General features: G+C 38.7%; 1 protein-coding gene and 1 long non-coding RNA gene across 3 annotated transcripts in view; one reads left to right on the top strand and one right to left on the bottom strand.

Annotated features, from left to right (window-relative positions):
• MRPL35 (mitochondrial ribosomal protein L35) overlaps positions 1-13,149 on the bottom strand; it is a 471,157-nt gene that overhangs the window by 69,969 nt on the left and 388,039 nt on the right. The gene's annotated exons all lie outside the window — the stretch shown is intronic.
• Positions 1-13,149, top strand: part of LOC115937466 (uncharacterized) — a 50,935-nt gene that overhangs the window by 26,522 nt on the left and 11,264 nt on the right. For both annotated transcript variants that reach the window (XR_004072751.2, XR_014138211.1), the window contains exon 3: positions 9,637-9,672. This is a non-coding gene — a long non-coding RNA (uncharacterized LOC115937466). The remainder of the gene's footprint in view (positions 1-9,636; positions 9,673-13,149) is intronic.

Below are 13,149 nucleotides of genomic sequence, written 5' to 3'. Positions count from 1 at the left end.
TCTTCTGCCCATTTTTTAACTGGATTATTTGTTTTTTGGGTGTTGAGTTTAATAAGTTCTTTATAGATTTTGTATACTAACCTTTTATTAGATATGTCATTGAAGCAAATATCTTCTCCCATTCTGTAGGTTGCTTTTTAGTTTTGTTGATTGTTTCATTCACCATGCAGAAGCTTTTTATCTTGATGAAGTCCCTATAGTTCATTTTTGCTTTTGTTTCCCTTGCCTCAGGAGATGTATCTAGTAAGATTTGCTACGGCAGATGTCAAAGAGGTTACTGCCTGTGTTCTTCTCTAGAATTTTGATGGTTTCCTGTCTCACATTTAGGTCTTTAATCCATTTTGAATTTATTTTTGTGTATGGTATAAGAAAGTGGTCCAGTTTCATTCTTCTGCATGTTGCTGTCCAGTTTTCCCACACCATTTGTTAAAGAGACTGTCTTTTTTCCATTGGATATTCTTTCCTGCTTTCTCAAAGATTAGTTGACCATATAGTTGTGGGTCTGTTTCTGAGTTCTCTACTCTGTTCCATTGATCTATGTTTCTGTGTTTGTGCTAGTACCATACTGTCTTGATGATGACAGCTTTGTAATATAGCTTGAAGTCCAGAATTTTGATGCCTCCAGCTTTGCTTTTCTTTTTCAAGATTGCTTCAGCTATTCAGGATCTTTTCTGCTTCCATACAAATTTTAGGATTGTTTGTTCTAGCTCTGTTAAAAATGCTGGTGGTGTTTTGATAGGAATTGCATTAAATGTGTAGGTTGCTTGTAGTATAGACATTTTAACAATATTTGTTCTTCTAATCCATGAGCGTGGGAGATTTTTTCATTTCTTTGTGTCCTCTTCAATTTATTTCATAAGTGTTCTATAGTTTTAGAGTACAGATATTTTACCTCTTTGGTTAGGTTTATTTCTAGGTATCTTATGATGGTTTTTGGTGCAGTTGTAAATGGGATCAATTCCTTGGTTTCTTTCTGTTGCTTCATTATTGGTATATAGAAATGCAACAGATACCTGTACATTCATTTTTTTATCCTGTGCCATTACTGAATTTGTGCATCAGTTCTAGCAATTTTTTTTGTGAAGTCTTTCAGGTTTTCTACATAGAGTATCATGTCATCCACAAGTAGTGAAAGTTTTACTTCTTCCTTGCCACTTTATGATGTTGAGGTATGTTCTCTCTAATCCTACATTGTTAAGGGTTTTATTTTTAAAGATTTTATTTATTTATTTGAGAGTGAGTGAGAGAAAGAGAGAGCATGATCTGGGAGAGGGGCAGAGGGAGAGGGAGAAGCAGATTCCTGTTGAGCAGGGAGACCAATGTGGGGCTCAATCCCAGGACCCCAGAATCATGACCTGAGCTGAAGGCAGACATTTAACCAACTGAGCCTCCCAGGTGCCCCTAAGGGTTTTTGTTAAGAATGGATGCTGTACTTTGTCAAGTGCTTTTTCTGCATCTATTCAGAGGATCAGATGGTTCTTAACCTTTCTTTTATTAATGGGATGTAGAATGTGATTGATTTGCAAATATTGAACCACCCTTGTAACTCAGGAATAAATCTCACTTGATTGTGGTGAATGATTTTTTTAACGTACTGTTGGATTTGATTTGCTAGTATTTTGCTGAGAATTTTTGCATCCATGTTCATCAAGGATATTGGCCTGTAATTCTCTTTTTTAGTGGGGTCTTTGTCCAGTTTTGGAATCAAGGTAATGCTGGCCTTGTAGAATGGGTTTGGAAGTTTTCCTTCCATTTCTATTTTGTTGGGACAGTTTGAGAAGAATAGGTATTAATTCTTCTTTAAATGTTTGGTAGAATTCCCCTGTGAAACCATTTGGCCCTGGACTTTTGTGTTTGTTGGGAGTTTTTTTATTACTGATTCAATTTCTTTGCTGGTTATCAGTCTATTCAACTTTTCTATTTCTTCCTGTTTCAGTTTTGGTAGTTTATATGTTTCTAGGAATTTATCCATTTCTTCCAGATTGCCCAATTTGTTGGCATATAATTTTTCATAAGATTGTCTTACAATTGTTTGTATTTCTGTGGTGTTGCTTGTGATCTCTCCTCTCTCATTTGTTGTTTTATTTATTCAGGTCCTTTCTCTTTTCTTTTTGATAAGTCTGGTTAGGGGGTTATCAATTTTATTAATTTTTTCAAAGAACCAGCTCCTGGTTTCATTGATCACTTCTACTGTGGGTTTTTTTTTTTTTTTTTTTCAGTTTCTGTATCATTTCTTTCTGCTCTGATCTTTATTATTTCCCTTCTTCTGCTGGCTTTAGGCTTCATTTGTTGTTCTTTTTTCTAGCTTATTTAGGTATAAGGTTAGGTTGTGTAGTATTTGAGATCTTTCTTGCCTGTTGAGGTAGGCTTATATTGCTATATCCCTCCCTCTTAGAACTGCCTTTGCTGCATCCCAAAGGTTTTGGATGGTCATATTTTCATTTTCATTTGTTTCCATGTATTTTTTTATTTCTTCTTTAATTTCCTGGTTGACCCATTCATTCTTTAGTAGGATGTTCTTTAACCTCCATGTATTTGTGGTCTTTCCAAATTTTTTCTTGTGGTGAACTTCAAGTTTCATAGCATTGTGGTCTGAAAATATGCATGGTTTGATCTCAATCTTTTTGCACTTGTTGAGGCCTGATTTGTGACCTAGTATGTGATCTATTCTGAAGAATGCCCTCTGTGCACTCAAAAAGAATGTATATTCTGCTGCTTGAGGATGTTCTGAATATATCTATTAAGTCCATCTGGTCCAGTGTGTCATTCAAAGCCATTGTTTCCTTGTTGATTTTCTGCTTCAATGATCTGTCCATTGCTGTAAGTGGGGTGTTAAAGTCCCCTACTATCATTGTATTATTATCAATGAGTTCTTTTATGTTTGTTATTAATTGTTTTATATATTTGGGTCCTCCCAAGTTGGGGTCATAAATAGTTACAATTGTTAGATCTTCTTGTAGGGTAGAACCCTTTATTATGATATAGTGTCCTTCTTCATCTCTTGTATAGTCTTTGGTTTAAAATCCAGTTTGTCTGATATAAGTATGGCTACTCCGGCTTTCTTTTGATGTCCATTTGCATGATAAACAGTTCTTCATCCCCTCACTTTCAATCTGCAGGTGTCTTTAGGTCTAAAATGAGTCTTCTTTTATGCAGCCTATAGATGGATCTTTTTTTTTTTTATCCATTCTGACACCCTATGTCTTTTGATTGGAGCATTTAGTCCATTTACATTCAGAGTAGTTATTGATAGATATGAATTTAGTGCCATTTTGTTACTTGTTTTGTCACTGTTTCTAGGGATTTTCTCTATTCCTTTCCAGTCTTTGTCACTTTTGGTCTTTCTTTCCCAGTCAAAGAGTCCCCTTTAATATTGCCTGCAAGGCTGGTTTAGTAGTCATGAACTCCTTTAGTTTTTGTTTGTCTGGGAAACTCTTTATCTCTCCTTCTATTCTGAATGGCAGCCTTGCTGGATAGAGTATTCTTGGCTGTATATTTTTCTCATTCAGCACAATGAATATATCATGCCACTTTCTTCTGGCCTGCCAAGTTTCTGTGGATAGATCTGCTGCTAACCTTATTTGTCTTCCCTTGTAAGCTAGGGACTTCTTTTGTCTTGCTGCTTTTAGGATTTTTTCCTATATCTCTATATTTTGCAAATTTACCTACAATATGTCTGAGTGTTGGCCTGCTTTTGTTGATTTTGATGGACATACTCTGTGCCTCCTAGATTTGGATGTCTGTTTCCTTCACCAGATTAGGAAAGTTTTCAGCTATAATTTCCTCAGATAAACCTTCTGCCCCCTTTTCCCTCTTTTCTTCTTCTAGAACTCCTAAGACACAAATGTTATTATGCTTTATGGAGTCACTAAATTCCCTAAGTCTACATTCATGATCTAATATTTTTCTTCCACTCTTCTTTTCAGCTTCATTATTTTCCATAATTTTATCTTCTGTATCACTTATTCATTCCTCTGCTCCTTCCATCTTTGTGGTCATTACATCCAGTTGGTTTCAAATCTTGGTTATTGCATTTTTCATTTCAGCCTGCCTAGTTCTTAGGTCTTTTATCTCTGTGGTAAGAGACTCCCTGGTGTCTTCTGTGCTTTTCTCAAACCCAGCTAGTATCCTTCTGATTCTTGTTTTAAATTCTGGATCAGGCATCTTACATATTATATGTATAATATTACACATAATAAATATATATATAATATATATATAATATTACATATTATGTCTGTTTCAGTTAGATCCCTGGCTGTGACCTTTTCTTGTTCTTTCTTTTGGGATGAATTCTTGTCTTGGCATTTTGTCTAGGTCTCTGTCTTCTGTGTATTAAGAAAGCCTTTTATGTTTCCAGCTCCTGAGAGTAATGGTTTTATGAAGAAGAGGTCATATACTGTCCAGGACCTGGCACTTCAGGAAGTGTCTCTGGTATATGCTGTATGCACTCTGCTGCTGTGTTTTGGCTGCTCTTTCCCTCAGGTCAGTCCTCTGCAGAGTTTCTACTTGACTGCAGTGGGAGTGTTTGGACCTTGGCCAGAATATGGCAAGTTTTAACTAGGTGTGCTCTGGTCTGCTTGTTAAAAGAGACCTGATGCTATTTCCACTGCAACTGAAGCACTGCAGGACTCTATGGTCAGTGGATGTCGTGTGTGTAGGTGTTTGTGCTGGTCTTCTGGGGGAGGGGCCTCCTGCACTGGTTCTCAGGCACACTTGCCAGAGAAAAGCAGTACTAGCAGAGCACAGGGGGGCATGCTTGGTGTAAGCGGTTTAGGCCACCACTGTTGGCGCTGGCAGGATAGGACTCCTTGGGCTCTATCCTAGGCAGGCCAGCTGAGTTTTGAAACTCCAGACTAGGGACCTGGTGTGGCAGGGACCCATGCTGGTTCTCTGGGGGAGGGTCTTGCCATGCTGGGACTGATGTAGGTTTGTCCAAGAAGGGCAGTTGCACCAAAGCACAGGCATGTGGAATTTGAAGTAAAGCACAGCAAAGAGCCAGTGTCTGGTTTAGCTGCCCTCAGCAGATGTCTCTGCACCTACACTTTGGGTCAGGGAGGGAAATGGCACCTACCAGCTCTTTTGTCCCTGGAGAGGCAATGCTACTTCTCCCAGATGTGCTCCAAGAAGAGGAAACTATCTCTTCCAGTGCATCCCAGGGGATCATTGGATTGAGCCATTTGCCCTGGGGCTATTTGCCCTCCTTTTCCATAGGGGCACTGCAGTGCCCTCAGGGCTCCACACTGGCCACCAGGGACTTCTAAAACTCCAGTCTTTGAGCCCTGCTGCTTATGAAAACTCAACAAAATCAGCCCTTCTGGTTTTCCCAGTCAGTGGCTTTGGGGAAGTGTTTTTTTGTGTGATCCCCTGTGCACTCCTCTCCCTCTCTCTCTGTGTCCATCTGTTTCTCCCCCCGCTCCACCACCATGAGGAGGGCTCCCTCCCCTCCATAGCACCCACAATCCCATTTCTCCCCAAAACCATGTCTCTGCACCTCCTCCCTTCCATCTCCTACCTCCCTCTAGTTGTGCAGTTTGTTCTCGGATCGATTTCTTGGGTATTCAGAATGAGTATCTTGGATATTCAGAATGATCTGATGTATATCTAACTGTGTTCGAGGCATGAGGCAAGCCTAGGGTCCTCCTACTACTCCGTCATCTTAGCTCCTCCTCCTCTTTAACATTTCTTAAAATGCAGATTGGCTCATGATAAATTCTTTCATCTGGTATGTCTGAAAAAGTCTTTATGATTTTTCCTTTTTCTTTCCCTTTTTTAGTTTTTTTTTAAAATGAGATATAATTCACATACCATAAAATTCACTATGGCATAAAATTCAGTGGTTTTTAGTATATTCACAAAGTCATATGTTGGCAAAGTACACAAAATTATTACCACTGTCTAACTCCAAAACATTTCATCACCACCACCCCCAAATCCATACCCATTAGTAGTCACTCCTCATTCTTCCTTCCTACCAGACCCTACCAAACACTAATCTACTTTCTGTCTCCATGTCCTTCATTTTTGAAATATATTTTTCCTAGGTAAACAATTCTGACAGTTATTGCGTGTTTGTTTGTTTTTATAGTTCTTTAAAGATACTTTTCTGTTATTGTCTCATATTATTTTTTACAAGAAAATTGCTATTTTCCTTATATGTTTTCCCCTGTGATGTAGCTTTCCCCTCTGGCTGCTTTTCAGATTTTCTCTTTATCACTGTTTTTGAGCAACTTGATGATGGTGTCCTGGTATAGTTTTCTTCATATTTCTTGTTTTGGAGGTCCACTGAGTATCTTGGATCTGTGGGCTTATATTTTTCATCAAATTTGAAAAAAATTTTTTTGGTCATTATTTCTTCAGATACTTTTGAGCTCCCCTAGTTCCCTTTCCACCTCATCTGAGGACTCTAATGACATATGTCTTAGGTGTGAAATTGTCCCACAGCTTAGTGATGCTCTTTCCTTTTTCTTTTCTTTTTTAAATTTTAATTCCAGTATAGTTAATATACAGTGTTATTTTAGTTTCAGGTGTACGATATAGTGATTCAACAATTCTATATGTTACTCAGTGCTCATGGTGGTAAGAGTATTCTTAATCCCCTTCACCTATTTTACCCATCCTCCACCCGTCTCCCCCTTTGGCAACCATCAGGTTCTTCTCTATAGTTAAGAGTCTGTTTTTTGGTGCAAATATTATCTCCCACTCAATAGGTTGTCTTTTAGTTTTGTTTCCTTTGCTATGCAGAAGCTTTTTATTTTTATGTAATCCCAATAGTTTATTTTTGCTTTGGTTTCCCTTGCCTCAAAACATATCTAGAAAAATGTTGCTATGGTCAATGTCAAAGAAAGAACACTGCCTGTGCTGTCTTCTAGTATTTTTATGGTTTCAGGTCTCACATTTAGGTCCTCAATCCATTTTGAGTTTATTTTTGTGTATGATATAAGAAAGTGGTCCAGTTTCATTCTTTTGCATATAGCTGTCCAGTTTTCCCAACACCATTTGTTGAAGAGACATCTTTTCCCCGTTGCTTTTTCTTGCCTCCTTCATCAAAGATTAATTGACTAAACAATCATGGGTTTATTTCTGGGCTTTCTATTCTGTTCTGTTGGTCTATATGTCTATTTTTGTGCCAGTCCAAACTGTTATGATTAACTACAGCTTTGTAGTGTATCTTGAAATCTGGGATTTTGATACCTCCAGTTTTTTTTTTTTTCAGTACTGCTTTGGCTATTCAGGGTCTTTTGTTATTCCATATAAATTTTAGTATTATTTGTTCTAGTTCTGTGAAAAATGTTATTGGTATTTTGATAAGGATTGCATTAAATCTGTAGATTGTTTTGGGTAGTATGGACATTTTAACAATATTTTTTCTTCCAGTCCATGAGCATGCAATGTCTTTCCATTTGTTTACATCGTCTTCAATTTCTTTCATAAATGTTTTATACTCTGGAGCACCTGGGTGGCTCAGTCCTTAAGCATCTGCCTTCGGCTCAGGTCATGATCCCAGGGTCCTGGGATCGAGCCCTGCACTGGGCTCCCTGCTCAGCGGGAAGCCTGCTTCTCCCTCTCCCACTCTCCCTACTTATGTTCCCTCTCTCGCTGTCTCTCTCTCTCTCAAATAAATAAATAGATAAAATCTTTAAAAAATTAAATAAATGTTTTATAGTCTCAGAGTACAGGTCTTTCATCTCCTTGGTTAAGTTTGTCCCTAGGTATTTTATTATTTTTGGTGCAATTGGAAATGGGATAGTTTTCTTAACTTCTCTTTCTGCGACTTCGTTATTAATGTATAGAAATGCAACAGATTTCTGTATGTTGATTGTATCCTGCAACCTTGCTGAATTCATTTATCAGTTGTAGTAGTTTTTTGGTGGAGTCTTTAGAGTTTTCTGTATGTAGTGTCATATCATCTGCAAATAGTGAAAGTTTTACTCCTTCCTTACCAATTTGGATGCCTTTTATTTCTTTCTGTTGTCTGATTGCTGTGGCTAGGACTTCCAGTACTATGTTGAATAAAAGTGATAGGAATGGCCATTTTTGTCTTATTCGTGATCTTAGGGGGAAATCTCCCAGTTTTTCCCCATTGAGTGTGAAGTTAGCTGTGGGGTGTTCAATCTTTTTGAATTTGTTGAGACTTGTTTTGTGACCTAATATGTGATGTATTCTGGAGAATGTTCCATGTGCACTTGAAAAGTATGTGTATTCTGTTGTTTTAGGATAGTATGTTCTGAATGTGTCTGTTAGATGCATCTGGTCCCATGTGTCATTCAAAGCAACTGTTTTCTTGTTTATTTCCTGTTTGGATGATCTATCCATCGATATAAGTGGGTTATTAAAGTCCCCTACTATTATGGTATTACTATCAATTAGTTCTTTTATGTTTGTTGTTAGCTGCTCTATGTATTTTGATGCTCACATGTTGGATGCATAAATATTTACAATTGTTATATTTTTTGTTGGATTGTTCCCTTTATGATTTATAGTGTTCTTCTTTGTCTCTTCTTACAGACTTTGTTTTAAAGTTTATTTTGTCTGATAAAAGTATTGGTACCCTGGTTTACTTTTCACTTCCATTTGTATGATAAATGCTCTTCCATACATTCACTTTCAATCTGCATGTATCTTTAGGCCTGAGATGAATCTCTTGTAGGTAGCATATAGATGGGTCTTACTTTTTTATCCATTCTGTCTCTCCATGTCTTTTGATTGGAGAGTTCAGACCATTTACATTTAAAGTCATTATTGATAGGTATGTACTTATTGGCATTTTGTTGATTGCTTTGTGTTTTTTTCCTCCTAGTTTTTCTGTTTCTTTCTTCCCTTGCTAACTTTTCTCAGTTTGCTGGCTTTCTTTAGTGATATACTTGAATTCCTTTCTCTTCATTTTTTGCATCTCTATTACTGGTTTTTTATTTGTGGTTACCATTAAGTGTGTATGTAACATCTTCTGCATATAGCAGTCTATATTGAGTTGACTCCATTCTTTACTTCTCCCCCTGCACACATACACACGTTTTAGGTATATTATGTCTTATTTTACATCCTTTTATTTTGTCAATCACTTGATTGATTTTTATAGATATACTTTTTTTATTGCTTTTGTGCTTCCTACTTTTCTTACTCCTACTTATGGTCTTTCCTTATGGGGTTTCCTGTGTATGTAACTGTTTTCTTTTCTCTTACTCTTTTACAATTCTCTCCTTATCACTACTTTTTTCTATTTTAATTGCTATTTTTCTTGGCATGGACCTCCTTGGGTTGATTTTGTTGGGGTCTCTCTGTGTCTCTTGGATCTAGATTCTGTTTCCTTCCCTGGTCTTGGAACGTTTTCAGCTATTGTTTCTTCAAATAAGTTTTCTGCCTCCTTTTCTTTCTCTTCCCCTTCTAGGATCCCTATAATGCAAATATTATGCTCCTTGGTGTCATTGAGTTCCCTAAATCTCTTTTCATTCTTTATTATTATTTTTTTCTCTCTCCTATTCAGCTTAATTGCTTTCTATTACTCTGTCCTCCAGATTTTTGATCCATTCTTCTGCTTCCTCTAGTCTACTATTTCTTCCATCTAGTGTATTTTTAATTGCATCTATTGAGTTCTTCACCTCTGATTGTTTTTTTCTTATGTGTTTCCTTTGTTAGGTCTCACTGAGGTTCTCCACTCTCTTCTCAAGTCTGGTGAGTATCTTTATGACCATTACTTTAAATTTTCTATCTGGCATATTATTTATATCCATTTTGTTTAGGTTTCTATCTGGCATATTATTTATATCCATTTTGTTTAGGTTTCTTGCTGTGATTTTTTTCCTGTTCTTTCATTTGGGACATATTTCACTGTCTCCTCATTTTGTCTAACTCCCTGTGTCTGTTTCTATGTGTTAGGAAAGTTGGCTACATCTCCTGATCTTGAAAGTAGTGACTTTACAGAGAAGAGGCCCTCTAGTACCCTGCAGTGCAGTTTCCCCTGTTCATGAGAACCTGGTGCTTCAGGGGTGTCTCCCATGTGTGTTGCATGCACCCTACTGTTGTGGCTGAGCTGCTTTTGCCTTCAGTCATCTACAATGGCTCTCTTTGCCTGTTGTGGACAGGATTTGGTCCTTTGTTGTTAGTGGGCCAGTCTGGGGCTGCCTTGTGTTTGAGTTGAGTCAGATCAAATGTTTGCCAGAGATGCAGTAGCATCAAACTCCAGGGCACTTTCCCTTGATAAGCTTTCATCGTTGAGTGGGACCTGCAGTCAGACCAGATGTATGCTCCCAGCCCACTGCGGGGATCTCAGTCAGACTGGTGCTTTTGCTTATCTTTCCCTCTTTCCAGGATAGAAGTCACTTTGGAGTGGTTCTGGCCCTGTTGAGTCTGCTTGCACACTGCCAGGCATGTGGCACCATTTTGGATAGGCTCAGTCCATATAGGAGAGGGCAGGTCCACAGGAGAACATGGTGGGCATAGCCAGCAGTGCCAGCAAGGTTTGTGCTGGCCCGCCCCAAACTCCTGTCAAGACCACCAGGTTGGAGGTGGCAAATCCACAGAAGCACATGGGCAGAGCAAGTGGTGTTAGCAGTTAGGTGAAGAGTGTTGACCCTGGGCTTGTTCTTGCAAGTGTCCACTTGTCTAGGCTGGGGGTGGGGGGAGGGAATTGACACTCCCAGCTCCTTTGTTCCTGAAGAGGTCTCCCAATAATTCCTGCTCCTCCAGCACACCACTGAGATTAGTAAACAAATCTTCCCCCCCAGTACCCCCCAATACATCCTGGGAGTTTTTTGAACTGCTGCCTACTGTATCTCCCCAGGGCTGTTTGTTGTGCTATCTCTTTAAGGGTGGGGACTCAGTTTCCTATCACCCTCCAGCTCTCTTAGAGCTCATTGTGCTGATTTTTAAAGTTCCAGGTGTTAGGGCCTGCTAATACTAAGAACTTGCAAAATTTGGCCCTTCGGTTTTCAAAGGCAAACCTTATGGGGGTTCATATTTCCCATGCCCAGGGTGCCTGGGGTGTCTATTTCTTCCCCCTCAACTTCCCAACTATACCTCCACCCTTCCTATCCTCTTCAGTGTGGGTTCTCTACATTTAGCTACGGAGAGTCTGTCTCCCATTCTTTGGGTCATTTTCTGGGTTATTTACACTGATGTGGGTGTTATCTAGTTATATCCATGGAATGAGGTGAGCTTAGGGTCCTCCTACTCTGCCATCTTCTCTGGAACCCTCCTTTTTCTTTTTTAAATTCAACTTTCCTCTCTGTATTTCATTTGAATGGTTTCTAGTGCTAGATCTTCACAATCTTACTAATCTTTTTTCAGTCATGTCTAATCTGCCATTAATCACATTCCAATGTATTTTTCATCCTAGACATTGTAGTTTTCATCTCTATAATTTCAGTTTGGGTGGTTTTCTATCTTCATGTTTCTACTTAACTTTTTGAACATGGAGAATACAGTTATAATAACTTTTAATTTAGTTGATTGCTTATTCTAACAGATGTATCAGTTCCAGTTCATTTTTGATTGATTGATTTTTCTCCTCATTTTGGGACATATTTTCCTGCTTCTTTGCATGTCTGGCAATCTTTGACTGGATTACAGACATTGGAAATTTCACCTTGTTGGGAGATAGATTTTTCTTAAGACTTTATCTTTTTAGAGCAGTTTTAAGTTTACAACAAAATTGGAAGTACCAAGATCTCATATACTCCCTGTTCCCTCACATGCATAGATTCCCTCATTTTCAACATCACTCACCAACATGGTACATTTGCCAAGGATGGATCTACATTGACACATCACAATCACCCAAAGTCCATAGTTTACCTTAAGATTCACTTTTCATGTACATTTTATGTGTTTGGATAGAAGTATAGTGATACAAATCCATCATCATATTATGCAGAGTATTTTCACCACCCTAAAAATCCTCTGTGCTCTGCTTACTCATTTCCCCTCCTCAGTCCCTTTCCCAGGTGAATATTTTTGATCCCTACAAATATTCTTAAGCTTTGTTCTGGGATGCAGTTACATTACTTGAAACAATTTAATATTTTGGAGTCTTACTTTCATGATTTGCCAGGTGGGACCAGACCACTGCTTAGTTTGGGGTTAAGTGTTCCCCTATTGAGGTAACATCCTTCTTTGTATGCTACTCAATGCCCTGTAAATCATGATGTTTTTCAGTCTGGCTGGTGGAAAGAGGCAGTCCTTGGTGGAATATGCCAGTCACTGTTACCATTAATCTTTGTGGGTGGTTCTTTACCTGACTTTGGGTACTTCCCTAATACACATGTGCTGATCAGTAATCAAGGGGATTATTCTGAAAACCTTCAGAGTAGTCTTTCTGTGAAACTTCCTCCTGATACTCTATCCTGCAAACTCTAGCCCCTTTGGTCTTTATGAACTCAGCTTCATCTCCTCAATTCAAGCAGACCACTGGCCTCTCCCTGGGCTCCTCCTCCCTGTCATTGCCTTGAAACTCTCCCCACACAACAAGTTGAGACAAGGAGCATCCCATATACACACAATTGTATAACTAAATGTTTAAGGATATATAAGTAGTTCAGAGGCATAGATTTAGCCTACAATGGATGTTGAGAAAAGGGGATTGTCAGCATGGGCTGAAGCAGCTGCTTGTGGCTTGGATGACACGGGGCTTGAGCTAGTCTCAGTAGAGGAAGAAGCAGGCCTGGGAGCAACTTCAGGAGAGGTTATCTCCTAGTGGGTGATACCATTAGCTGAGATTCTAGTGACGGAAGAAGCAGCATGATGGGGACCTGAAGTAGCTTCATGGAGAGGAAAAGAGCTGAAAATTTAAAAATGGTTCTAAAGTGGACAAATGGAGAACAGAGGAAGATATTCCAAGGAAATAGTTTGAAGAAATGCTAAGATGTGGGGAAGTAAAGGTGAATGTAAAGAGGAGATCAGATATGGGAGACATTTCCAAAGAAGGCTCTGTGGAACTGGGTGTTGCATTTGGACTCAGATAGATCATGGTTTGAATCCCAGGTCTACTTCTTCCTACTTCTGTGATTCTGGCAAGTTACTTTCCTGATCTGTAAAATAAAAGCAGATCTTGTTCTAAAACCTGAAAACAGCCTCGGACCTTGTTGGCTGTCAAAGTTCTTGTCAAAGCACAGATTATGCTCAGTTCATAGGATTTGGCTCTGTTAAGCACCA

The sequence above is a fragment of the Leptonychotes weddellii genome, chromosome 10 (assembly GCF_054177405.1).
Source record: "Leptonychotes weddellii isolate Sample4059 chromosome 10, ASM5417740v2, whole genome shotgun sequence".
NCBI classification, from domain to species: Eukaryota; Metazoa; Chordata; class Mammalia; order Carnivora; family Phocidae; genus Leptonychotes; species Leptonychotes weddellii.
This window is presented reverse-complemented; position numbering and strand designations above follow the sequence as displayed.